The sequence below is a fragment of the Orcinus orca genome, chromosome 17 (assembly GCF_937001465.1).
Source record: "Orcinus orca chromosome 17, mOrcOrc1.1, whole genome shotgun sequence".
In the NCBI taxonomy this organism is placed as follows: Eukaryota; Metazoa; Chordata; class Mammalia; order Artiodactyla; family Delphinidae; genus Orcinus; species Orcinus orca.
This window is the reverse complement of record NC_064575.1, coordinates 897,626-925,332: the sequence shown is the minus strand read 5'-3', so window position 1 is coordinate 925,332 and position 27,707 is coordinate 897,626. Positions and strand designations below refer to the sequence as shown.

At 52.3% G+C, this 27,707-nt stretch overlaps 1 long non-coding RNA gene across 1 annotated transcript; it reads right to left on the bottom strand.

Moving 5' to 3' along the window:
* Positions 1 to 373: 373 nt before the first annotated feature.
* LOC117203337 (uncharacterized) lies at positions 374 to 2,908 on the bottom strand. Its single transcript, XR_004486069.2, has 2 exons — positions 2,393 to 2,908; positions 374 to 1,554 (listed from the first exon to the last, which is right to left on the bottom strand). It is a non-coding gene; the product is annotated as an uncharacterized LOC117203337 (long non-coding RNA).
* Between the last annotated feature and the right edge of the window lie 24,799 nt (positions 2,909 to 27,707).

The following is a 27,707-nucleotide window of genomic DNA, read 5'->3' as shown; positions in this document are numbered from 1 at the left end:
TAAAGAATTTTTATTCGCTTTCAATGTCACGGAGCTTCTATAACTTAGGATGTTTCCAAAAGCAGAGATTTGTTTTTGTTGGGTGGATGCGCTGTTTGTGGTGTCGAGTCCCAGCTGGTGAGCTCACACGGCCCTTCTGTACATCCCCAGGAGCCCAGCAAGGACCTCCCTGGTGTCACCCCATCTCGAAATTCCCACCTTGGTCCTGATGCCAACAGGGTGGGAAATGCCTTTGTCCCGAAACCTGGAGACGTTTTCCACATCTGATTTAGTGACACGTCCTTGCAGGCCATCACCCCCTCTGAGGGACAAATGAGCGAATTATAAAGAACACAATTAAAATTTGTCCTAACACTGAAATAAATTCTTGCTCCAATTGGACAAAGTTCTTTTATTTGGAAAGGACCAAAAGTTACTGGTGTCCTGTTTGCTTCTGATAAAGATTCTTAAATATCCAAAAGCATTAGGAAAGTACTACTTAGCGGTAATAACTTATTCCCAATAAAAGCGATCTTTGGCCAAGACCCAAGTAAAAGTTACGTAACCCAAATAAAACTCATGACAGTTGAGAAGGGCCTGCTTTCCTCAAGCAGATTTCCTAATAGCTACCTGATGGCACAAGACTTGGGAAAATACAGAGAAAGAGAGGGACGGAGAGACAGACAGAGGAAGGACAGTGTAGATGCTTTCATCATTGCAAGAAAGGCCACCTGAGTAACAGCTGAACACGTGTCAGCGAATCAGGTCACGTCAGGCAGGCGCCAAGGATCCCAGCCCGACCCACACCTCCCCTCAGGGACTCAGGAGACACGAGGAGCTGGCAGACGTCCTCTGGCACGAAGATGCGGTGCTTCCTCAGGAGAAGCCATGAGGAGGAAGCCTGGGCAACCTCTGTGGGGCCAGCACGTCCTCCTGATGGAAGAGAAACTTCCTGAGAGCAGGCTATTGGGGATGGGACACGCCGGCACCTACAGGACACCTGCCCTGTGGCCACCAGCCTGAGAAGGGGCTGCAGCCCACGAGCTTCATGAGAAACCCTCAGGGAGGCTGTGAAGCAGCCCTTCCTCGATCTGGGGGCTCTGGGGTCACAGCCATGGACAACAGTCTCTCACCGTCACCAGGAAGACGGAGCGCCAGCAGGGGGTGCCTCTGAAGGCCCAGGAGAGGAGACCCCGAGTCAGACTCGGGCTGGGCCCCCAGCCTGGCCCCCGGAGCTTCCCCACCGTCCAGGGCAGGAGGCTGCAGACCCCTTGAGACCGTAGCCCGGGAGGCGTGTGTCTGTGAAGGAGGCCAAGGGTGACAGGTGGGCTGGCCCGGCCTGTCCAGCTGAGTCCTTTGGCCAGAGGACCGGGTCCCCAGGTGTGAATGAAGGTGTGACCTGGTCCCCAGGTCAGGGACGGTGAGGATGAGAGACCACATGGGATTTGTCCATAAATGGCCCAGCAGGACCAGGCCTTTCAGAGACGGATCTCTGACCCTCGGGGCGAGACTGTGGACGCTTCCATGGAAGTTCCCGTGAGGAATGGTCAAGCCATTTGCTTGGGCAAGAGATTCCTGGAAAAATAAAATGATCCTGTGAAATCAGAGGACTAGCACGAAATCATGCTGGCTTCAGTTCTGTGTCCGGACAGTGTGGGCGGAGCGTCTCAAATAAGAAACTGTTGTAAATAACATACAAATAACATGATAATGATAAAGGTGATAAACATACTATTTAACAGGAGCTCGGAATTAAACTTCTAGAAGACCTCGTAGCAACGCTGGGGGTTGGCAGGGTCAAAACAATTAATTTGCTTTCATTGAGCACTTCCTCAGTGCCAGACAATTTTACAAATTTCCCCCCAATTCCTCTTTCTGGCGGCTGAAGCTGGAGTTTCCGAGGCGGGGCCGTTAGGCAGTGAGGGGCCTCGGTCCACACCCAGGACCCAGGACTCGTGCTCCGAACCCAGCTCACTGTCCCAGAACCACCTCCAGATGCAAGGAGCCCACAAAGGGAGAGGCTGGCTAAGTGAGTAGAGCAGGGGTCACCCGAACGGACACCCCGAGCCGGGTGGCCCAGGCCCGCCAATGGGCCCGGTGTGTAAGTCCAGGGCTCCTTCCTCACCAGGCCGGACGCGGGGCTGCTGAATGCGGCACCCCTGCCCCCGGCAACGGCCCTCGGCCCGAGGGCTGCAGGGACTGGCGGCCGCCGCTGTGCGCCCCCCGCCTCACGCTGTAAGCAGCATCTCTGGGCCCCGTGCCAGGCTGCAGCCAGAGGGTGAGAGGCGCTTCCTCCTCGGGTTCGACCCTGGGAGCCTCCGGGTTTCAGGGAGAAGACCGTGGTTGCCAGCCCCCCCGGGATACCCCCAGGGCAAGCTGCGTCTTCTGCCTTCTCCTGAGTTTCGAGCCATACCTGAGCCGGCCCCGGGGACGCATGGATGGGCCTGTCCTCGACCACCCAGGGCTCCTCCGGGTTTGGCCAATGCACACAGCCAGTGAGTCCACCCTGAGCCGTGGGGAGCCGTGGAAGTCGGGGCTGCCCCGCTCACCCTTCCACGAGCTCGCAGCGCCCAAACGCTCGCGTCTGAAACCTACACGTCATCTCATCGTGATGACGAGGAGGCTCAGAGGAGTCCCTCACGCTGCCTCCGCCTCTCAGGCTGCGGGAGCATTTGCAAGGCGTCAGTCACCAATAGGGCAGGAAGCACCTTCCTCCAGGGAATGGCCACAAACAGCCTCGAGGGCCCTTCCTCATCCCCTGCTCGGGCGCAGCCGGAAGAGCTCCCCTCCTTCCTCGTGGGAAGCAGCTGAGTCACCAGCAAAAGCAGTAACAGTGAGGACCTTACATCATCTAATGAGCATCTCGGGTCAGAGCCTTACATGTGGCCTCGTTTAGCTGTTACTAATACTTTTAATAAAGAAATTCTGAATCCTTACCAGGGGGGCGGAATCTGCCCTGCCTTTAGTGAGATGCCAGTTGCCCGCACTCGTGGCTTGTTGCTGGCAAAGCCACAGTGTGAAGCCCCTTCCTCCATTCCCCTGAGGACAGGGCCCCGCCGTCCACTGGGCCCGGCAGGACGCGGTTCTGAGAGCAGAACCTATGAGAAAAGATGCTGCAGTCAATACTTTTCTTAGGCAAGATGTGAAGTTGTTACTATTTGATCTAATCTCCCACTACTTCCATTAAACTTTGTTATTTTCTGATTGGTGGTTTCTGATCTTTCTGCACCAGGCAGAATTAGTAATTCACTGGGCTTGAAGCAGTAGGACGGCCTCTGTGTCTCCCTGGCACAGTGATAAGATGGCATAACTAAGAATGGAATGCCCATCCCACTATAACTCATGTTCTAGTGTACGTATTTTCAATTTTTCTCCCAACTTTCTCCAACATCCAGGTACCTGAGCTGAGTCCCACCCGGCTCCCACCTTATCCAAGAGCGTCGGGACAACCTCCGAGGTGAGGAGTTAATGGGGAGAGGCGGACCCCACGCCCTGCGTTGTCCTGTTATGTTATCCTCAGTTGTCCGTTCCCCCTTGTCTGGCCCTGCTCACCGGTCAGCCTCAAACCCCCGGTTCCCAACCTCAGGGCCGGCCAGCCCAGGGACTTCTCCCACCAGAAAGTCCAGTCGAGCATGGAAGGAAGGATTAGCACTTTTGTTTATATTTCTTTTTATTGAACAAGACGAGGAAAGAGAGTTTTCTTAATATCTAATAGGTGGTTGAGTGTAGGACACATGTAACATATTACACTTCGGAAGAAAGATTCACACAATAATGACAGTAGGAGACATGTCCTGAGGCTTCAGTGTGGGTGATGCCTTGACCCCTCACGGCAGCCCTGCCAACAGGTCCCCATGCACCTCGCCAAACAACACTGCAAAGACTGCGAAAATGAAGCTGCCATTGGAGCCTCAGTCCACGGTAGTGTAAGACTCTGTGGCAAACCTAAAAGCACAATTGTCTGCTGAAACTAAGGCTTAGATGGTGCCCGGAGACTCCTTGTGTAACAGACAAAACATCCGGGATGCAACTGCAGCTCACCTGTCACATCAAGAACCAGGAAAACACAGCTTGAAGGGAAAAAGCCAGTAGACTGACACTAACAAGGATATTAATCAGAAAATAGAACCATCTGATGAGGACTTCAAAGCAGTCGTCAAAATATTTCAACAATCAATTACAAATTCTCGTGAAACAAATGAAAAAACAAATCTCGGAAAAGAAAAAAGGTTATAAAAAAGAACCAAATGGAATTCCCTGGTGGCGCAGTGGTTAAGAATCTGCCTGCCAATGCAGGGGACACGGGTTCAATCCCTGATCTGGGAAGATCCCACATGCCACAGAGCAACTAAGCCCGTGAGCCACAACTACTGAGCCCACATGCTGCAACTACTGAAGCCTGCACACCTAGAGCCCATGCTCCACAACAAGAGAAGCCACCACAATGAGAAGCCTGTGCACCACAATGAAGAGTAGCCCCTGCTCGCGCAACTAGAGAAAGCCTGCCTGCAGCAATGAAGACCCAACGCAGCCAAAAAATAAATAAAATAAAGAAATTAAAACAAAACAAAACCAAAAAAACTGATAATTCAGTTATAAAAAAGAAAAAAACAAATGGAAATGATACAACTGAAAAACAGAATAATAGAAATGAAAATGAGCTTGATGGGCTCAATAGTAAAGCAGGGATAAAGAGGACTGAATCAGTGAACTTTAGGACAGAACAATAGAATTCACCCAAAACGAACAATAGAGAAAAAACAGATTTAAAAACAAAAAATGAACAGAGCCTCAAGGTCCTGTGAGACAAAAGACCCAGCATTCGTATCAACAAAGTCCCACAGGAAAATGATGGGGAGGGAGGGAGGTGGCTGAAGAATATTTAAAGAAATAATAACTGAAAACTTCACAAATCTGTCAAAGAACACAAGCCTACAGATCCAAAAAGCTGAACAAACCTCAAATCATATTTTTAAAGGACAAAAGAAAAGAACTGTCAACCATTAAATCTGTACCCAGCAAAATTTTCCTTCAGGAATGGAAGAGAAATAAAAACAAATATAGGAAAATTAAATAATTTGTCATTAACAGGCCTACCCTTAAAAACTGGCTAAAGAAGGTACTTCACACAGATAGGAAATGACAGAAGAAAGGATCAGGAAGCAAGAAGGAGCAACAGAAAGAGTAGAAGTGGGTACAAACAACAGATTATCCTTTTCCTAATGGGTTTTATAAATGATGTTTGATAAGAAAACAGAAATCATAACACGTTCTGAGTCATAAGAAAACAATATTTAAAAGCAAGGAAGGAAAAAGGGACTAAATGGAAGTGATGTTTCCACTACTGAAAATGGTAAAATATTGATACCAGTCGACCACTGTAAGTCACATATGTGTATCTGAATACCCAGAACAACCACTACAAAAACTATACACAGAGGCGCAGTAAAATAATAAAGATAAGTCAAGTTTGGATCCTACAATAGTGCTAATGTACAAGAAAAAAAAGGAAGAAAGAAACAGAGGATCAAGAGCTGGAGAAAACAAATAGTAAAATGGTCCTTTTAAACACTTACATACCAATAACCACCTTAAATGTAAATTGTCCAAATACACTAATCAAAAGATATAGATTGGCAGACTGGAAAAATAAACATGCTCCAACTGTATGCTGCTTAACAAAAAACCTCTCTTGTTTAATGACATAGGCAGGTTGAAAGCAAAAACTATCAAAATAGACATATAAACATTATTTTTAAAAAAAAAACAGTAGTAGCTCTATTAATATCTGATAATGTAGACTTCAGAGCAAAGGAAGTTACTAGAGACAAAGACACTATATATTGATAAGAAGATCAATCTACCAGGAAAAAATAATAATACTAATTACATTTGCAGCAAACAACAGAGCCTCAAAATATATGAAACAACAGTTGATAGAACTGAAGGGGAAAAGGCACTAATCCAGAGACATGGTTGACAGTTTCAGCAGATGGTAGTAACACTGGGCAGAAATTCTGAAAGGATATACAGGATCTGATCAATAAAGTCTACCACGATCTAACTGACTTCTATAGAACAAACTACATAACAACAGTAGAACACAAATTTTTATATACACATGGAACATTCACGAAGATAATCCATATGTTGGGCAAAAAAAATAAAATCAAATTTAGAACTAAAATCATACAGAGTCTATTCTTTCACCCCAATAGAAACAAACTAGAAATCAATAACACAAAGACAACAGGGAAATCTCAAAAAAAAAAAAAAACCCTTCTAAATAATCCATGGGTCAAAACAAGTCTTAAAGGAAATTATTTTTAAAACCGTAGAACAGAATGAAAACAAAAACACAATATTTCAAAATAGTAGGATGCAGTTAAAGCAGTGATGAGAGGGAAATATATAGCACTAAATACTTACATTAGAAACCAGAAAATGCCTAAGTTTCTACCTCAAGAAACTAGGGAAAAAGAAGAAAGAAAGAAAGAGAGAGAAAGAGAGAGAGAGAGAGAGAAGGAAAGAAAGAAAGAGAAAAAGAGAAAGAGAAAGAAAGAAAGAAAAGAAAGGAAGGAAGGAAGAAGAGAAAGGAAATAATATAAAAACAGAAATCAATGAAATTGAAAATAGGAAAACACAGAGAAAATCAATGAAACAAAAAGTTAGTTTGATGAAAAAACTAATAAAACTGACAAACCTATAGCAAGACTGACAAAAATAGAGTGAAGACACAAATCACAAACAGGGAATATTAATACAGATCCTGTGGTCATTTAAAAGATAATAAGGGAATACTGTTAAACAAATTTATATAAATAAATTCTATGACTTTGAAGAAATAGACCTTGAAAACTATAAACCACCAAAAGTCATCCAAGACAAAATAGGCAATCTGAATAATCTTATAACCATTAAAGACTGAATTCACAATTAAAAAGCTGCACCCCACACACACAAAAAAAGCAATCTCCCTCACAAATGGTTTCACTAGGAGGAATTCTACCAAACACTTATAGAAAAATTAAAACTAATTGTACACAATCTCTTCCAGACAATGAAAAAGGAAGAAACACTTCCCAACTCATTTTCTGATACCAGTATTATCCTGAAACCAAAACTAGACAAAGACAGTGAAAATAAAATAAGACTATAGATCAGTATATCTAATGAACTTAGACACAAAAAAATCCTCACTGAAATATCAGCAAATTAAATCCAATAATATATAGAAAGAATGATACAAAGTGACCAAGTGGGATCATTCCAAGTATGCAAGGCTAGTCAGTATTTGAAAATCAATCAATATATTCTACCATATCAACAAGCAAAAGAAAAACAATCATATTACTTGATGCAGAGAAAGCATTCAATAAAACATTACACTCATTTATGATAAAAATAGAGGAAAGTTAGAAATAGAGGGAAATTATCTTAACATGATAAAGAGCATCTACAGCTAACATTCTTAATGATGAAAGAATGAATGTTTTCCCACTAAAATCAGGACTAAGGCAAGGCTCTACCACTTGCATTCAGCATAGCACTGGAAGTTCTGCCACTGCAATAGCAAGAAAAATAAAAGATATACATATTAGGAAGGAAGAGTTAAACTGTGTTTGTAGATGACATGACTGTCTATTGTAGAAATCCAAAGAATCTACAAAAAAATTCCTAGAAGTAAAAAATAAGTTCGGCAAGGGCACAGGATACAAGATCAGCCCACAAAAAGCAATCACATTTCTACATAGTAACAATGAACATTAATTAACGAAATTTAAAACAAATTACCATTTGTAATCACTGCAAAGAAAATGCAATACTTAGATATATACTTAACAAAACATGTACAGAAAGGGTATGCTAAAAATTAAAAATGCTAATGAAACCAATAAAAGAAGACATAAATAAATGGAGAGACATACCATGTTCATGGATTGGAAAATTCAACGTACCAAAGATGTCAAGTCCCCAAATGAGTCCACAGGTTTAATGCAATTCCTATCCAAATCTAGCAAGACTTTTTGTAGATAGACAACCTTATTCTAAAATTGTTATAGAAAGGCACAGGCAAAGGTAAAATAATCTTAAAAAAGAAGAAGAAGAAGGGAGGAAGCACTTTATCTGACATCAAGTCTTATAACACAGCTACAGAAATCACAGTGTGGTATTGGCAGAGCGAAAGACGTGTGGATCAATGGAACAGAAGAGAGAGCACAGAAATAGAGCCAGATAAATATTCTCAGCTGAGTTTTGACAAAGGTGCAAAAGTAATTCAATGAAGGAAAGCTGGCCTTCTCAAGAAGTGCTACTGATGAAACTGGACAGGAGGGGAGGGGACCCTTATACAGAAGGTAATTCAAACTCGATCATAGACCTAAGTGTAAAAGGCACAACTATAAAACTTTTATAAAAAGACATAGGAGAAAATCTTCAGGATCTAAGGTTAGGCAACGAGTTCTTAGACTTGACACCAAAAGCACTGCCATAAAAGGAAGATTGGGTACACTGGACCTCATCAAAATTAAAAATTTTTGCTCTGTGAAAGTCCATGTGAAGAGGATGGAAAGCTGAGCTACAGATGGGGCTGAGGCACTGGCAAATCCGGCATGTGACAAAGGATCAGTATCTAGAATATGGAAAGAATTTTCAAAACCTAACAGTAAAAAACTAACAATGCAATTAGAAAATGAGCACAAGGCATAGAGACGTTTCACTGAAGAGCATATACACATGGCAAACAAGCACATGAAAAGATAGTCAACGTCACTAACCATTGGGGAGATGAACATTTAAACCACAGTGAGGTCACGCACACTTATCAGAACGCTAAAATGTTGGCCAGGACGTGGAGAAACTCAGAGTCATTCATACACTGCTGGCAGGGATGTAAAATGTGCAGCCAGTCCTGAAAACAATGTGGTACTTTCTTATGAAATTAAGCATTGAACTACCATACAAGTCATCAGTGGTCCTTTTGGACATTTTTACCAGAGAAATGAAAACTTACGTTCACACAAAAACCTGTACAGAAATATTATACCAGTTTTATTTGTAATAGCCCAAAACTGGAATCAGCCCAGATGTCCTTCAGCAGGTGAATGGATAAAAAACTGCAGAACAGTCATACCATGGAATATTCTTCAGCAACAAAAAGGAACAAACTACTGATACATGTAACAACTTGGGTGAATCTCCAAGGAATTCTCACTGAGTGAGAGAAGCAATCCCGAAAAGATCATACACATGGCAGAATTTTAGAAATAGAGAACAGATTAGTGGTTGCCAAAGATTGGGACAGGAGGAGGGGAGGGGCAGGGAGAGAGGGAGGGGCCCTGTGTTGATGGAAATGTTTTAGCGTCCAGACTGCAGCAGTGTCCACAGGACCCACACACAGGATAAAACTACGTGTAGCACAAATAAACACACGCTGAGTGCAAGTCACAGGAGTGCAGTAAGTGAGTTGTGTCGATATCCATGTCTGAGCTGAGTATCCTTCTGTAGTTTTGCAAAATGTTACCGTTGGCGGAAACCAGGTAAAGAGTACGTGGCCTCCCTCAGCTTCGCGTGAGTCTGCAACCATCTTAATAAAAACTTCAATTAAAGAAAAACAGCTGTGGCCGTGAGAGTGTCCGTGCGTTTGGCCTCGACGGGCACACACACACGGGCGCCGCACACACCAGTCCCTGCTGGCCCGTGTGCACAGCAGGAGGGTGTGACGAGCGTGATCAGGCAGCTCCACGGGCTCGGTGAGGACCTCCAGCCCGTCACACAGACAAGGCTATGCTTACAGTGAACGGGTCCCGGCTCTAAGAATCAGGACGCGTGGTCTGACGACGGGTTTGTTGATGGAACAAACTGAAATCAAGGAGCTCCTAGAAAATGCAAGATGGGTGTTTGGAATGATTTTGAAGAAATCTCTTCAAGGACAAGAGGTCAAAATGTCTTCTCAAGTCCCGTGTCCGTAATAGTCAGGAAGTACAAAGACAGAAACACAAAATAGAGTTGCAGGATAAAAGTCTCCCTGCAAGCCTTTGTGTGGTAACCCTGGTTAACAGGCACTGATATAGGCCCTCACACGCATTACCTAGTTTAACGTCTACTGGCCTGGAGAAGCAGATTTTGTTATCCCACATCAGAGATGAGCAAACTGAGGCTGGAGTAGGTAAGTAACCGGGGGGCCAAGCTGGTCTCTTCTCTTTTGAACCTGCTGCCTGTCCCGTGGTACTTCTGTAAAACTCCAACGGTGTGAAAAGGGAGAAGCAATTGTTTTATACTGAGAGGTCCTGCACTGCCGGCCAGACCTCCTCAACCCAGGACACCCCCGTGATCGCAGGAAGTCACCGAAGATTCCTACCCTCAGCATTTCAACATATAAAGAGAGCACAGGGGTGGGGCAAACCCTACATTTGCCTTTGGAGGCTCTAAACGAACCTCGTTTTCACTCTGGGTTTTGGCCCCTTCTCCTTACCAAACCACCAGGCAGAGCCGCTAACAGCCACCTTGCCAAATTGGACCTCGGTTCTCTCCACGAGTCTTGGCCCAATTTCTGGCAACTTCATCAAGATACAGTCTGTGGGAGGAAAAGGAGCGCCCTGGTAGCCTACTCAAAGCACAGTGATGCACCGGAGGCTCCTTCAACATTCCAGCGCCCTGACGTCCAGCCATCTGGGTCCCGATGACCTCAAACATTTAGACCAACCTCCCCACGAAGCTGCTCTGAGGAATCCTACCTGGACAGCCCCAGCCTCGCCCGCTCTGCCCTCAGACATGCCAGCAGGCCCCTCCTCGGTTCCACCGAAAGACTTTTGCAAAACGAGTCCCGGCTTCAGGGCCGGGATGGAGATCTTCCTATGCTGCAGCTGAAATGGTTCGGGACTGAGGTGGAAACCGGCTGCATTTCATTTTAATTGCTGGTGATGACAACACAAGCTCTGCCATCGTTTTCTATTTTCCCTCCTTACCATCTTTTCAAAATGACTTTGGCTTGGTTCATAGTTGGCTGATTTCTAGTTAAGGAACGTTCAGAACCCCAAATCCTTAAGACTTCATCCCCTGCCAGAGGAGAGGAGGAACCAAAAGCTCTGGGAGAAGATGAGGACCCCAGCCAGACACGCTGGCGCAGACAACAGCGTAAGGCGAGCAGTTCCCTCCTGGAGAAACCGGGAGAGGAAGCACACCCATCCCGCTGTGCAGCGTCGGAAACCTGTCCTTTCAGCCCCAAGCCCTGAGCCTTTCTGGGAACCCAGGAAGGAAATGCATTCTTGGCCGGCGCTCAGCGACAGAAAGCAACGCCGTTCTCTCAGAAACGGGGCAGGGGGCTTCCGTCTGGGAAAATCGGCGTCTTAACGCGCTTTCAGAGCAGTGCGGGCCGGCGGGCTCCCGGGGCCGCGGGTGGGGCTGGGGAGGCGGTCGGAAAGTTCTCCCCGCTGCACAGAGACTCACACATGCCTTCGGCACCATTAACAGAAACAGCATCTTGTTTCCAATTTGGCTGTAGATAATGAAATTAGCCCCAAATCACCATAAAGTGGAACAAGTAGGCACACAAGCGGGAGGGGGGTCTGGAGGCGCTGGCCCTCCCCCCTGCAGACCAGTCTCGGCTCTGGCTCTTAGCTGTTTAAATTCAAAGCAACACTTCTGTTTTTCCAAGTCTCCGTTTTGACCCCAAGCAGATAAAGCGCGCGGCATGACACATTCAGCAGAGTTGCTGTGCTCTCGCTCTGTTTACATCAGGAAATCCAGCGGGTGGGGACTGGCTGGGCGCCGGCCCGGGCGCGGGCCTGACTTCATCCAGATGTGCGGCGGCTCCAGAGTGGCTGCCGCGCGCAGTAAACGGGCACCGAGGCGGCCCCGCGGGCGCACGGAGGCGGCGCGCGGAGGAGGGACCGCGGGCGCGCGGGGAGGGGGGCGCGGAGGGGGGCGCAGAGCAGGGACGGCGGGCGCGCAGCTCAGGCGACCCCGGGAGTGGGCCCCGTGCCGTGTGCATTTCCTTGTAAATGTGCTACACTTTAAAGAAGAGGGAGAGCAGTATATCACCGGGAATGTTGGCTGTCTATTGGTCCCTGCGGATATTGCTGGGTTAGTACGACTTGTAACCAGAGCAAGAGAAACATTAAAAAAAGCCGGGAAACACTGCCAATTAGTCATTACAGGGAGATTGTAAAAACAAGGGAAAGAGAAAGAGGAGGAGCAGAAGGAATAAAGAAATAAAATGCCCCAGAAAAAACATGAAAGAAACTAGATGTGCTGTTGTGGTGTTCCTGGAATACAATGAACCGGAGCAGGCCGCCGCTCACCAAGGGGACCTGCACACCAGCAGGTTCCCAGCGCAGCCCTGGAGGGCCCCTGCGGCCAGTCCCCAAACTGCACCCCTCTGTTGTGCCTGCAGGACCTGAGCTGGGCCAGTGGGCAGGCAGTGTGTTTTGGAGACGGACCCAGTTGTGCGGAATCCAAGTCAGACATTTATTTCTGATCGCCGGCCGCCTACACAGTCCTCGCTGCCGAGTTGTAATAAAAAGAAGACAGGATCCCGTTTCTTTTTCGCACAAGTCCCTACCAGCCACCAGCTTCAAGCAGACTGTGGCCATGCTTGGTGAAAACTGTTTTTAACTTGATGGTAGTTCCGATTAAAATCTCTTTTTTTCCCCTGCTTTTTGCCAGATTCACGACTCCAAGAACTTGTAACATCACAAGCTGAGATGGGTCTGGGTGAGCCCCCCAGGCCTCCTTCAGTAATTTTATTGTCCCTGCTCCAGACTCAACACAATGGTGACGAGTTAGGGCGGCCCCAGTGGTAAGGCTGCAGCAAAAGCCCAGGGTGGACGGTGCTTCTTCCAGGGAAGAGCCTCCACGAAGTGGGCCCGGGAGGAGGGGTGCTGGAGAGGAAGCTGGGCCCCCTTCCCGGGGACCGGGGGCACATGTTGCCGGCCAGAGAGGAACTGCTTATCTCAGCAGCAGAGAGCCGGCGCCCTGCCAGCCCTGCCGCCCACGAGCGCTGAGTCCCACCTCCTCTGAGTCATGAGGACGGCCACATGGGCCTCAGATCCAGTCCCTGGCAAGGGTGCAACTTTGCTCATCAGCTGGGGTCCTTCTTGGTGTCTGGCCACGAGTCAGCAGAGGCACAGCTCAGCTTCACCAGCACAAACTGTCTTGCACAAGATCTGCTTCAGAAACAATTATCTGAGCAAATTATCTTGGCTCATAGCAGCAGACTGTTAAAATCTGGTAGCAAGAGCTCAGAAACATGATTAAACACAAACACTATTTTAAAATAACATTAAACCAGACAAGAGATGAGGAATTCTCATAGAATCACCAAGAACAGGCCCTACCCCTCAGCCCAAAACATCCCCATGCGTGTGTCCGGGGCACCCGAAGATTACCCCGGAAGTTAAAGAAAGGCACTTGCTTCTATCTGTGCCTTCTTCTGAGATAGAAACTAAAGAGTAAAAACTCTTTAGGCAGCAGGACTTTCCCTTCCTAACACAGAGCTCTGGAGTCCATCGGTGGAAAGGTTACCGGAGAGCCTCATGGGAGAATCCCGTGAGCTGGTCCCTGTCTGCCCTGCCTGCTCTGCTGCCTTAGCCCACAGCTCGGGGTTCCCAGGGGATGATTGTGTCTCCTCCGACGTCAGGACTCAAACATAACACCGCACTTTGGCTGGCAAGCCTGTGCCGCCTCCTGTTATGTCTCTGTGTGCGGAGCTGGCCATCACCCCACCTCCGTCTCTACCCGACGCCACTTCCTGCGGGCCCAACCCTTCCTTTAAAGGTTCTCGCTCCCCTCCTGCCCGATGGTGGCCGTACCCTGAGACTAAGATCCTGGTGTCTGTCCCCCTCACATTGTCCTCTTCCACAATTATCTTGTGTAACCGCTCACACTGAAGACTTTAAACTTAAAGCTGTGATCTTGACATTTCCTGGGGCCCCAGGTGCTTTATTCCAGGTGCAAAGAGACATCGTTGCAAATGCAGGACCTTGACAAGCAAATGCATTCTCTTCCTTCCCAAACTCAGCTCACTCAGCCCACTGGACCCTGCAGTGGCTACCGACACTACTCTCTCCAGGACACAGACCCGAGGCTCAGAGCCGGTTAACTCCCTCCTCTTCTCAGGGGTCTGCTCTGATTTCCATCACAGACCTCTGGGCGGCAGCCCTGCCCACGGTTGAGACATGTGGGGCCACTGCAGCCTCAGCACCACGGCCTGTCCGTCACAGCCTCACCTGCAGACAGATCCCCGCTCCAGGAGGAACCCTGTGATCCAGGGGGGTTCTGTGCCCTGGGGGGGGACTCTGTGTCCTGGGGGGGACTCTGCCCTGGGGGGGATTCTGTGCCCTGGGGGGGACCCCATGTCCTGGGGGTGGACTCTGTGTGCTGGGGGGACTGTATCCTGGGGGCACTTTGTTTTGGGGGGACTCTGTGCCCTGGGGGGGACCCTGTGTCCTGAGGGGGACTCTGTGTCCTGGGGGGGCTGTATCCTGGGGGCACTTTGTTTTGGGGGGGACTCTGTGCCCTGGGGGGGACTCTGTGCGCTGGGGGGGGACTCTGTGCCCTGGGGGGGACTCTGTGCCCTGGGGGGGACCCCATGTCCTGGGGGGGACTCTGCCCTGGGGGGGATTCTGTGTCCTGGGGGGGACCCCATGTCTTGGGGGGGACTCTGTGTCCTGGGGGGGACTCTGTGTCCTGAGGAGGACTCTGTGTCCTGGGGGGGCTGTATCCTGGGGGCACTTTGTTTTGGGGGGGACTCTGTGTCCTGGGGGGGATTCTGTGCCCTGGGGGGGGACCCCGTGCCCTGGGGAGGGACCCCGTGTCCTGGGGGGACTGTGTCCTGGGGGCACTTTGTTTTGGGGGGACCCCGTGTCCTGGGGGGAACCCCGTGTCCTGGGGGGGATTCTGTGTCCTGGGGGGGGACCCCGTGCCCTGGGGGGCAGCCTCTCTGAGATCTAGCCCTGGACAGGGGTCCTTCTATGGCTCCTGATTCCTAGATGGAGGCTTAAACTTCTCCCTGTTCTCAGTAGGTAAATTCTAGGCAAACCTTAAAATCAAAGCAAGTCTATCACCCTCCCCAGCGACCCATGGCCTCCTGAGGGACCCCCCCAGCCTCCCCAGTGACCTCCCAGCCTCCCCAAGGACCCCTGGCCCACGCCCACTTGTTGGTAGCAGCTGGTCTCCCCTCACCTTCCCTCCCAGGACTCCAGCCCCGTTGAGCTGCCGTGACTCCCGACATCTCAGGGCACTTCAAACTGAAGAGCTTGCCCTCAGAATCCCTCCATCCTTTTGTCTCCCCACTATTTTCGGTCTCTTCTCAGCCAAGTGAAACACCTGGGCACCCCTGCAGCTTCTTCTCCATCCTCCAATCGGACGTCCCCTCAGCCCGGTCCCACCTCCTCTGCCTCTGGGGTCACCAGGCCAGGGCCGCACTGGCAAGTATACGTCCCCAGGCCAGTCACCCTGCTGCCGTGACCAGGGTGCCCTTCCGAATGCCCCGCCCGCCCCACTCCCGGAGCTGGGCTCCTGTCCTCCTGCTGGCCAGGGGCTGCCGGCTGACGGTCATCTGCCCCCCACCTCCCCGGGCCCCTGCTGTCCCTTGCTGCTCTCCTAACGGGCCCAGACCTGCAAACAGCCCTCGTGGACCCGGCCTCGGCCTCCCAGGGGGAGAGGACTTTCTGCCTGGAAAACGAACAGACGGCTGGTTACCAGAGCCCCGAATCATGGAGCTGTGTGTCTTCGGGGCCTGTGACAGCTCCTGGCCCAGCGGGCGGCTGACACGGGCGTCGGAGGTGTGAGTGAGCAAGTGAGCGGGCACAGAGCTTGAGGCCGAGCTTCGTGTAACTTTCCGAAGCCTGTACGGTGTTCAGCCTGCCACGGAGTACGTGGTGTGCACCTCACGGCAGGAGCGCAGTAGCTGTGCGTTAAATAAAGCTGAGTTCTCGAAAGGCGGAGCATCGTCCTTCCTGCGGGAAGAAGTGGAAAACGGGAGCCGGGGAGAAAGAGGACGAGGCGGAAGATGTGCTCCGATTGGACCACGGCGCCGTCACCCATCGTGTCGTTCTGTGTTTGGAAGTCACCGCATCTCCGCTGTGCCCGGGTTGCTCGGGTTCATCACCACACAGCTCTTCACATGGAGACTCTGGCGGGAGCGGCCAGGACGCTCTCACGGGAGGGACTCATCCTCGCTTCTCTCTTCATTCTTTTCTCAGCAGGTTTTCACCAGCAAGTCATCGAGTCCGTCATCAGTCCGAGAGCTGAACGTGCAGGCAGATCCCAAGAAGTCCCGTCTTCCTTCGGGAGGACAAGCCGTTTAGCGCAGACGGGCAGCACCGGAGCAGAAGCACAGGGACGCCGTCCGCGGTGCCTGCAAGCAGGGGGCCAGCCGGCCGCGGGCTCCGGGCAGCGAGGCCCCGCGTGCGGAGCGCGAGTGCAGCTGGGCCTCCCGGGAACTCAGCTCACCGGGTCCGCCCTGAGGCACACGTGAAGTGGGTCTGACTCCTACGCCACTTCTCTGTTGGTCTTAATGGGATCATGAGATCCCACCCCGCGTGTCTGGTGGTTGAGCTCACACACCCACACGTTGGTGTCCTTCGGGAATCACACCAGGGGGAGGCGGGCTCTGGTTTTCTCTGGCCGTAAAATACTCCGCACTGGAAACTGGATGTGACCGAGGCAGGCCCGAGAGGGGGTGGTGTTGTCCGCAGAGCGCAGCATGGACGCCAGGCTAGCCGTGGACTCGGGGGTGCGGGGTGCACGCCCTCCCGTCCTCGGGGTTCGAAGTCCCCTTCTTGTAGCAAAATGGCCCGAGGCCCAGAGTGCCCCCACCCCAGCCCTAAACCGGCCTCAAGCACATCCTTCCTTTAGCTGCCTGAATGAAGGATGCTGACGCTGGGCCACTGAAGTACAGCCCCATCCTCGGTGACGAGAAGAGGCTGGCAGTCTGCTGAGGGGCCAGGGGACGTCAGTGCCGAGGCTGGGGGGGGCCTGCCCCTGCAGGCTGAGAGAGACTTTAAAACCATAAGCGATGAGCCACGTCCCTGAGCTCCTGATCTACCAGCTCCCCCCATCGTCCTCCCGCCCGCCCCAGACGACGTAGGTGTCTCTAGAACTGGAAGGACACGTTCCCTTTTCAGTGTGAAAATAAATTGATGCTATCAGTGTGAGTAGTCACCAAGGGCTGCCTTGGGCTGGAGGGCCGTCAAATAGAGAAGAACAGTGAGGCTCTAAGTGCAACCCGGAGCCCTGCCCAAGAGCAAAGCCAAGAAGCTGGGGAGGGACCTCCTGCGGCCAGGAGCACATCTGGAGGAAGCATCCTCTCCAGCCCTTTGGTTTCAATCGCATGACATCACAATCTATGAATTTGCTGTCATTGGATGTGAATGAACTTGTAGATTCAAAACCAAACCCACTTGAAACGAGCTCCACAAAGCAGCTCTGCCTCCCAGCGAGTTACGTGTGGTTCCCAAGGGCACCTTTCTGTTCTGGATCCCAGAGGGCACGGGAAGGCCCGCCCAGAACCTACACAGCCAGGTCCAAACCATGCACACGCGTGTACACACACACGGACACACACACATATGCACACATGGACACACACACAGACCTACACACAAGGACACACAGACACACACACTGAGAGAGACATACAGACGCACACGGACACAGACACGCACACACAGACGCACACGCACATCGACACAGACACATAGACACACGTGCACACACAGGGACACACATACCAGAGGCCCAGCGCTGGCACAGGGACCCCGGGCGGTGCTTTGACTCTGGGGTGCCTGCCCTCCTCCCCTTCCCACCTCGTGCCCATTGCTCGTCCTGTTTGTGCCCGGGAGCCGTGGAGGGAGGTGGGCCCAGCCCTGCACACATGCCCCAGGCTGCAGGGAAGCCACAGCAGGGCGCTGGGGGCCGTGAGGGACGCGGCCTCCTTCACACCCGTCATCTTCCCCTTCTGCGAAGCTTCTTTCTAGAGAGGTGGTGGGGACACGGCTAAGGACTGGACGCATCACACACAAAAGTGAGAACAGCGTCCCACACACCCGTGGAAGCGCAAGACCACTGCAAACGCGCTACGTTAGCCGTGTTCCAGACCACGTGAACAACCGTGCAGGCAACGCAGCGCCGTGGGCTCTGTTCATGTTCAAATACACGCTTGTACCCTCCCCACACCTGCACACCAGGCTGGGCCTCCACCCCAGTCTCCCTGGAAAGGCCAGGGACCCCAAACTCTGAACACGGGGCTCTCAGTTCTGGGTGACCTTGCCCCGGGAATCTTAGCAAAGTCTGGACACATTTTGTCCCCGCCAGGGCTGGGGGTACTGCCGGCACCCGGTGGGCGGAGGCCAGGGCGCTCCCAGCACAGGGCCGAGCCCCCCCTTGACCTTCCCCGACCTCATAGCTTCCAGGGAGGGAGAGACCGGCGTGGAGGCCATGACCTCGGGGCTGAGAAACCAGCTGCCGGGCCCGCTGACCCGGACGGGAGCCCCGTGCACCTTGAGGGGCGGGGCAGGGGCCCAGACCCTCCAGACACGAGCCCGAGGAGCTGTGAACTCACCCTCAGAGCGAGTTAGTGCTTAGGGAGAGATACAGACATGTGATTTTAATAAACGTGTTTTATCTTGGCGAGTTTTATATGGGGTACAAAGGGAGGCATTTCCCCCTTTACCACGTCCATCTGTGTCTGCCTTTGTCTCTGGCTCAGCTGCAAAGACTCCAGGACCGAGGTCGGAATGAACGACAGCCCTGACACGGCGACCGCGGGTCCTGCTCGCAGCGTCAAGCTCCTCCTGCCAGGAGCCTGGCACCGCGTCTAAGACAAGGACGGGGGCCCAGCTGCCCAGTCTGTGATTCTGGCCGTCATTTCGCATCCTGAGCCCTTTCCTCGCCCGTGACCTGCCCAGGTTAACGGAGCACGTGCCGCAGGCCCAAACTCACCAGCCCCACACCTGCCTGACGGCCTGTCACAGACCAGGGGACTGAAGGACAGCACCACCCAGGGCGTGGGGAGCGGGACCTCAGCCAGGCCGGCGTCTCTCCTCCGTCAGCCCTGTTGCTGGACGGGCTCCCTGGAAGAGGAGGTGAAGCCACGCTTGCTCCACAGTTAAATCAGGAAGGTTACATCCGGTTCCCTCTCTGTGAACCTCCTGAGTCGGCTGAGGGAGCAGCGAGACGGAGACGTGCATCATGGGATAAAACAGGGCGTCCCTCTCGCGGGTCCACCGTCGGGTCGGAGCCGCTCCCTGGATGCACCGGGAGGCCCGGGGTGGGCACGAGGCTGGCAAAGCCCATCCCTCCCACGGAGGAGCCCGCCCCTCGTGCCGACGTGTCCTAGCCGGGATGTGCGACGTCTGGGATGTCGTCTGAGTGCTAGGAAGCCTAGGCTTTGCCATCTTCTGATGAAGAGAGCATTTATGTCCTTCTGAGGGGACAGCCCTGGGCCGCACCACGTTCAATTTGTGCCTTAAGCCTGTGTTTTGAGAATGAAGGATTCAAAGGGGCTCTGAGGGGCGAGTTCCAAATCCACTTCCCACCAAGTTGGCTTTGGAAGTGAGACGCGGGCCCCTCGGGGTTGTGGCCACAATTGCATCAAAGGGGAGGACGTGCTTTGCGTCAAAATCCAGGAACAAACGTGAGTAACTGTCACACGGGCCGGTCCCGGGTCTCTCCGTCCAGCCCCTCAATTGACTGCAGCCACCCTGTGTCACAATCAGACACTCGGCTTCCCTGGGTCACGAATGTGGAAACCAGGGCGGCACGGTTAGGAGACACCCCGGAACTAACCCGTCTGCGCCGGGTCAGAGCCGTCACCGGCCCACAATGGCACGTGACCTACCTCGGCCGCCTCCTCCAATGTCACCTGCGTTTCCGACTTTGCTCTGTCACCAGAAGTAAAGCGGAATCACATACGTGTCTGATGCTCCCAACACCTTCCGATGACTCTCTTACGAGATCTGCAGGTGCAGTGTTAGGTAACACAGTAGAAGCGGGCTCGAAACACCCTGTTCTCCATGTAGCATTTGCGCTTCGTGTTCTCACACAAAAGCACTTAAAACTAAGAGCAGCCGTGTGCGTGCCAGACGCTCAGAGCCCTGTGACAAGATGAAAACGTGTGGGTCTCTCTTGGAAAGGCAGGCATATTCCTAGTGCAACCGTCTATGAGCAGGAAAGAATCCACACGAGCTGTCTAAGGAACTTAGCAGAAGTGTAATATGGAAATATTAAAAAAGAAATCGATTCCTGTGGGACTTTGAAGGCAGCACCACTTTGCCTCTTCAGGACAAAATGGAAGAGCTGAGCAGCCCCTGGGGGAGGGGGAGGAAGCCAACCCTCACGTCCTGTCCAGCCAGGCCTCCCACCCAGGAGCCCAGGGCACCAGCTGAAGTCACCCCCCAATCCTGTGCGTCTTGGAGACTCCTCTGCCGACTTGTCCGCCATCTGGAGCAGACCCAACACCTGCTGCAGCACGTTCCTGCCCCTGGAAGCCAGTCGCCCACTGTCGAGCTTCACGTGCACAGAGCATCTTCCTGAACTTCAGACACTGAGCACTTTTCACTCCCAGACTCAGAGGCCTCTTCCGGAGGACTTGCTCCCGAACCTAGACACCTAGGTGATCGATGCCTTGCTGCACGTCACCGCTGTGTGTCCAGTGGTCGTCATAAACCACTTAAATGCAGCTCATATTTGTCGAGCTCCTACTTTGGACAGGGTCCTGTCTGAGCATTGAATACAACAGAAAATGTCGCTTACGCCGTGGGACAGAGCTTGCGCCCCAGTGGAGGTGGGCAGACAGTAAACACGCGCGGAACAGACCCTACAGGGAGGAGGAGGGCCGTGTGGGCACAAACAGGAGGATGTGACGGGTGAGGGAGGAGCCGGCCCCACCTGCTCCTCTCCCGGGCTGCAGGGGAAGGCCGTGCCCTGCGGGCCGAGCAGGTGTGTCCTCATGCCATGCGACGGCATCTTCAACCTGGTCATTAGTTGGAAAGAGCGTTGCTCAGCCCGTCTCTGGACAAACCGCACATGACATTTAAAAGGGTCGTGCGCTTCCAGGGAGAGTCTGCACCAAAGACGACGCTACGAGGTGATGGGCTGTGGACCCAGAGACCAGCCCCTCTGAGCATTTCCAGGCACCGAGAAGGAAGGCTGACAGGACCCTCCCCTCCCCTCCCCGATTGTGGGCCCTTCGGTTCCCGGGAGGGTCCCAACTCCACACTCAGCCCTAACCGCACGGCCCCCAGCACAGCATTTGCTGCCAGCCATGCCCTCCCCCACCAGGACAGCCTCCACACGGGTCCCGAGGACCATGCTGGCCTTGCAGGGTTAGCAAGGAGGTCAGGGCGGGAAGGACCACCCACGGGCCACATCGGTCCTGACCCCCCAGCCCTGCTGGACTGTGGACCCCTAGGCCGAGACCCTCGCCAAGCACCGGCAGACCCCACCCCGACCATGGGGAGGGTCCAGTGCTCACAGGACGCTTGTGCAAGCTGGGCTTTCCCACATCTCTTTCAAGTCCAAGCGACCCCGTGGGGTCGTCACCGTCAGTCCCGTTTACAAAGGAGACCTGGACAGACTGCCACGGCAGAGACCAGATTGAAAGCGGCCAAAGTCCAAACCCAAACTCTCCCCAGAATGCCGCACTGTTTCCTGCCAGCCCCCGGTAGCCAGGGCCTCGCTCTGAGTTGGGGGATTGGGGCCAGTACCCACAGTGCTGGGGCACCCCGGCTTCCCCAGCAGGTCGCCTGTGGCACCCACCCGGCCCGCCCACTGTCCAGCGCCTCTGCAGGACACCCACCCGGCCTGCCCAGCCCTCCGGTCCTGCAGGGGCCTCCCTGAGGCCGGGCTGGCGCTCTGCCCCGTCATCGCTAACCCCTCCTTCTGCGCTCGCGAGGGGACGAAGGCTGGGACGGAAGCAGGGTGGGCCCAGCATCCCCGGGACACGAAGGGCACAGGGACGGCAGGGGCCCCCGGGCTGCCCCGTGAGCACAAGCACCTTGTGACCTGTTCGTCTCGTCCCCCACTGCCTCTGTGGCGTCAGCCTCCCAGGGCCTCCCATGACGTGCTGCTGTCTCCAGCGTCAGAGGACGGCCCCCTGCACCGACGCCCCGGGCGTGGCCTTGTGGCCGTTCATGCGTTCCTGCGAGCGGGCCTTTGGCCTCCGGCAGCCTGGGCCCGTGCAGGGCTGCGTCACACGACCAAAATCAGCCTTCTTGTCACCAACACTTTCTGTCCACTGATCTCTATATTGTTTGGTAACAAAAACACAGAAACCAAGAACTGAGAGGGAAATTCTAAAGGATCATATTTATAGACAAAATTTCCTCTGCACAAGTCATCTGTGTGCTGGGGATTGGCTCTCCCCTTGGGCTTGAAATATGTGAAATGAAACAGGAAGTTCTAGTGGCAGAGCTCCCATTATGTGACTTCAGGAAAATTCTTTTTTTCTCTCTAACTCACAGCCCCATTTATCATAGGATCGTAGGAGCGCGGTTTGCCACCTGCACTTCAGGAGCCTTGAGATGGTCAGCTGGAATGAGGTTGCATCGCATATAAAAACTTTTCGAAGATACAATATTGTTTTCTTTTCCTTTGGTTCAACATGGTACTTCTGAGCACTTTGAAATCGTGGTAGATAAGACAGCTCATTGAATCACCAGGAGTGACGCCTTACTCGCCACCCTTCGGTGGAGAGAAGTCATATTTTTTAAAGTGCAATAAAGGACATGCTTGCTTACAACGAGCTCCACGGAGAATTCAATCCCTTCATCGTAGACTGAGAACATATCTGTTGAACCTGAGGCCTAGAATTATATTAAAACATACTTCATTTTCAAGGACCACGAAATGAAAATATTGAATGTGGAAGAAATTGTTTCATGAGCTGTGAACAGAGGCTGGGCCCAGCATGGCCTCGGCCATCCGACGGGGCCTCAGTCCGTAATTGGAGTTCCCCAGATTCCTCCGATCTCTGCAGAGAAGAGGACTGGTGTCTGGCCAAGATAAATACAGGATGAAGCCGGCTCAGCTCTCTCATTAACTGGGCTGTTTTCCTTCAATGGGGCTTGAGAACAGAGCTTTGCGCTAGAATTTCCTGTTTCGCCTTCCTTTCATCTGGGAGTCTCCTCGGCCGTGTGTCTCCCATTTACATCGCGACGCTCCTCCCGTGAAACCTGGGCTCTGCACCCTCCCAAGGCCGAGGAGCTAGAGGGTGAGTGTTCTCATTGGCGTGTAGTTGACGTACAGTGTCATGTAAGTTACCGCTGTACAAGACAGTGATTCACAGCTTTTCAAGATTTTACTCCATGTACAGTTATTATAAAATGCTGGCTGCATTCCCATGTTGTTGTGCAGCGTGTCGTTGGAGCTTGTTTATTTCGTACATAGTGTTTGCCCCTCTTAACTGCCCTAGCCCCGTATTGCCCATCGCCTCCTCCCCGCTGGGAGCCACTAGCTTATTCTCTAAGGACAATAAATATCTGGGAGTCTGCTTCTGATTTGTCACGTTCGCCAGTTTGCCGTGTGATTTAGGTTCCACGTATACGTGAGATCACAGGGCGCTTGTCTTCCTGTCTGACTTACTTCTCTGAGCACGATGCCCGCCGGGTCCAGCCAGGTGGATGCAGGGGCGTGAATTATTTCTTCTCCCAGAAGACGACACAGCCCCTGCCCTCTGTCTTCTAGGAAACCCATCATGACACGTGCACATCGGGCAAAGATGGCTCTGAACCTCACATTCCCAGGGCAGGGGGAAGGTACATTTTAAGCTGTAGACAAAGTAAAACATTTCCTTTGTGAATTGCCAAATATTCCTTTAAACAAATTGGTTGGGTTGTTGAACAGGTGGGGAGGAGACGCAGGGGCACCTGCCATCGCGTCCGTGTTTGTTTCCAGCTCCTCCACCAGCAGAGACTCCCAGGCTTACTCAGCTGCTGCCGCTTCTCCCCCAGCCACACTGAAAAGGCCCCATTGCCCTCTGGCCAAGGGGACCTAAAATGTGCTCACCTGCGGACGATCCCGGGAAGAAAGACAGTGAAAGAGGAGAAAGGGACTGACAACGATTTTCTCCTGGGAGTGAAGGACACCAGCCTTTTGCTTTTCTCCTTCCGGGAGCTCCTGCTTCTAGGTCCAGGTGATTAGGGTGGGTTTGCTTTTTCTCAGGCAGAGGGATCGATGGAGCCTTTGAGCCACACGAATGACCACGTCCCACCAGATTCTCCGATGAGCCAGGGAACCCACCTGGTCTCCTGAAGCCAGGACGCCCCTGGGGACGGACGCCCGGAACCAGGTCCCTCTGAGCAGCCTCGGGGCCTCGTGAGCATTGCCCACACCTCAGCTCAAATCCCCCTCGTCTCCACCTCGAACTTCCCTCGTCTCTACTGCAGATCTAGCAGCTTCTGAAGACACACGTGGGGTGACAAAGTGAGGCCCCTGCTCACGTGCAGAGTCAGTACTCACTGCTAGCAAGGCCCTCAGGGCTACCCCCAGGGGTCGGTGCTTGACAGGGACGCCCGCTTTGTCTTCTAGGAAATCGTGAGGGATCTAAGCGTCACCTTGTTTCTTAGTTACGTGATGGATACAGAGGCACGGTGGGAGCGGGAAGGATTCAGCTGTTCTGAATGTGGAAACTTCCTCCCTCCCTCCGTCTCTCCTTTCTTCCTTCCTTTCTCTTCCTCTCTCTTTCTTCCTTCCTTCTCTCTCTCTCTCTCAAAGATGCTTCCACATCTGCATGATACAAAGCAAAAGCGACATGAGCTGAGTGACTCAGAGATTCTTCTGGTGAAGAGAGCCGGAGTGAGTGACACAACCCAGGAGGGCGCCAGGGACAGCTGCTTTGCTTCGCAAGTCATTCAAGACAGAGAGGATAAATTCTGGAGATATTATGTGTAAACATTAAAAGAAAAAGATTGTGTATCTCCTTTCTGTAAGAAAAAGAAGTCAGCAGATGTCCAGGCTGGAGGCCAGCAGGGGCTAAGGAAGCATGTGGGAGCAGAGCTTGTCTTTGCAGACGCAGCCCGGGTCCCATCCCCATGAAGGGCTCTGTGAAAGCCAAGGCCCCCTCCCAGGCCCCCAAGCCCTCTGGTCATGTCGTGCTGACTTGCTGTGTTTGCACACCAGCAGGTGCCTCAGACATGGGGGTGGTCAGAGGGCAGAGGCGGGGGTGAGGGACCGTCACAGGCTCGGAGAGACACAGGGAAGTCATGGTGACGAAACGTTCCTCATTTTTCATTCTGGGCATTAACCCTTACTTGTGCGTCCCTGAGGTGTCTCCCTGCAGGAGACGGTTCAGGAACTTGGTCCCGAGTGTAGGGCCTAAACGAGGGAGTGTCCTGGCCCCCTTTGGTTTGCAGCTCCGTGTCCCTCGCCTCATCTTCACTTTGTTCCCCAGAATACACCACTGGATCCATGTTCTGTGGCACTTTTTCTCCCTGAGAACCTCCCAGCCTCTGTGCCCCAGATGACTCAGATCGTCACAGGCTAGTGGCAATGTGAGGGGATCGGGGGCCCCCACACAGGGGCCAAAATGAGCTGCAATCCCGCCCAGCCCCGCCCGCAGCCTGGACTCTGGGTGTTCCACGAGGCCTCGTGACAGGGCCTTTGTGGTCTGGGGTCCACACGTCCAAGAACCTGAGGGCTCGAGAAGCACAAGACTGCTCAGAAGGACAAGCTTTCCGTCGAGACCACACAGGTGGCAGCAGAGAGAAGCTCCGTCGGGAGCGTCTCACGACACACGAGAAGGTATTTATCACAGCAAGTCAGCAGACCTGAAGTGATAGAACAATCTTCTCAAGTAACTTATAGAATAAATATTTTAACATGTTAAAAATAGTTTTAAAATTTCACAGAAAGAATAGAAGCCACAGAGAAATAACAAGATACTTTAAAAGAAGAATAGGTAGATTTAAAAGAATAGAACCCTTGGGGGGAAAAAAACAGTCATTAAAATGTAAAAGTCATGGTTAAACCACGTTAGAGGTAGGTGAAGAAAGAATTGGTGAGCTAGAACGCGTGTCCGAGGACGTCACCCAGGGCCGAGAGACGGAGGGAGACGGTCATGTAAAGCAGCGTCGTCAGCCCCGAGTTGGAGTCCAGACCCTGATGCACCTGCGAGGGTTTGCTTGTTGCAGACACAGTTCCTATTCTGCTGTCCTTACTCACAGAGTCCGCATTTGTTGGGGTCACAATGTGCCCAGCTGGAAATGCCCTCCAGCCTCCCTCAGCGAAGCGGTGACCCAGGGGCCAGCTCTGTCCAATGAGGCAGAAGCAGGACTGCCAGCCGAAGGTCCCAGGATTCTCCTCCCAGCTCCTCCCATGTGGCTGTGGACGCAGCCGGAGCTGGCGTCTCCAAACACATGAAGGACGAAGCAGAAAGTGAAACGGGATGGGCCTGCCCTCTCCCAGACACTCCGTCACACGAGAAAGAATGACTGCCTCTCCTTCATTCGGGCTGCAGTCGGGCTGTGTTTCATCTGACGCATCTGGATGCCATCTCTCCGCTGATAAAACGAGATCAGAGGAGGCTGGGGGGAAGGCACGGAGAGTGGAGGTAAGACAGTATTTTACAGAGAAGGTCCCCGAGAGCTTTCAACTCCAAAGGAAAACACTCGGGGGAAGAATCTCACCACATCCACCCAGAAAGGTGAACAAGAAATCCACACTTCGCCATGTTCAAAAGACGAAGGAGAGGAAGAAATTGTCCAAAGTAGCCACGGAGAAGAGATGCTGCAATAGGCGCACATTCCTCAGAAGAAAGACACCAGAAGTGGACAGAGTCACATCTTCAAGGTGTTGTGAGAAAATGATCGGCCCGAATTCCATGCGTAGCTAAACTATTATTCAGGAGTGAGAGCGAGATACAGCCTTTTTCAGACGAAGCCACAGGCCTTCGCTGAAATGACTGCCGAAGGACTTATGTTCAAAAGATGGGAAATCATAAAGCGAGAAAAACGCAGGACGCATCCCTGACCGAGACGCCGAGAGATAAAACCGGAAAAACACAGGACGCATCCCTGACCGAGACGCCGAGAGATAAAGCCGGAAAAACGCAGGACGCATCCCTGACCGAGACGCCGAGAGATAAAGCCGGAAAAACGCAGGACGCATCCCTGACCGAGACGCCGAGACATAAAGCCGGAAAAACGCAGGACGCATCCCTGACCGAGACGCCGAGAGACATGAGTAAATATAAGTGATGGCTAACTCCAAATCATAGAGGAAGACCTGTGCGGAAACCCGACCGAGCTGGCGGCTGAAGCAGCTGCCCTCTGCCGTGTTCTTTCCGGCTCATGCTGGACTCGGTCACTCTACACACAGACGTCCTGTCTGTCTCCAGTTATTATTCTAGGAAGCGGATCGCAAAGTCAAAGTACCAACCGCAGGGGATGTCGGGCCCTAACGGGGCTTTCTCCATGGCTTCTGGGCTAGAAATCTTTGACAACCAACATGATTTCAGTTTACAGATTCAGTCCAGGGAGAAATAATTGTCATTGACACCATATAGAAGTTGGATCAAATATACCCTGAAAAAATAAAACCTGTGGTACCTCTGACCTTCAGAGACCACCCATCTTTGAACTGTCCCTCCTCCATCTTATGGAACTTCCCCATGTATCCTCACCCAAGTACATGAGGACAACCCAGGATCAGAGGCTCGCCCACCAAGCCCCTGGCCTGGTGCCGGGCCCTGCCTGGCATCGCCTGCCATGGCATGGGATGGGGTGGAG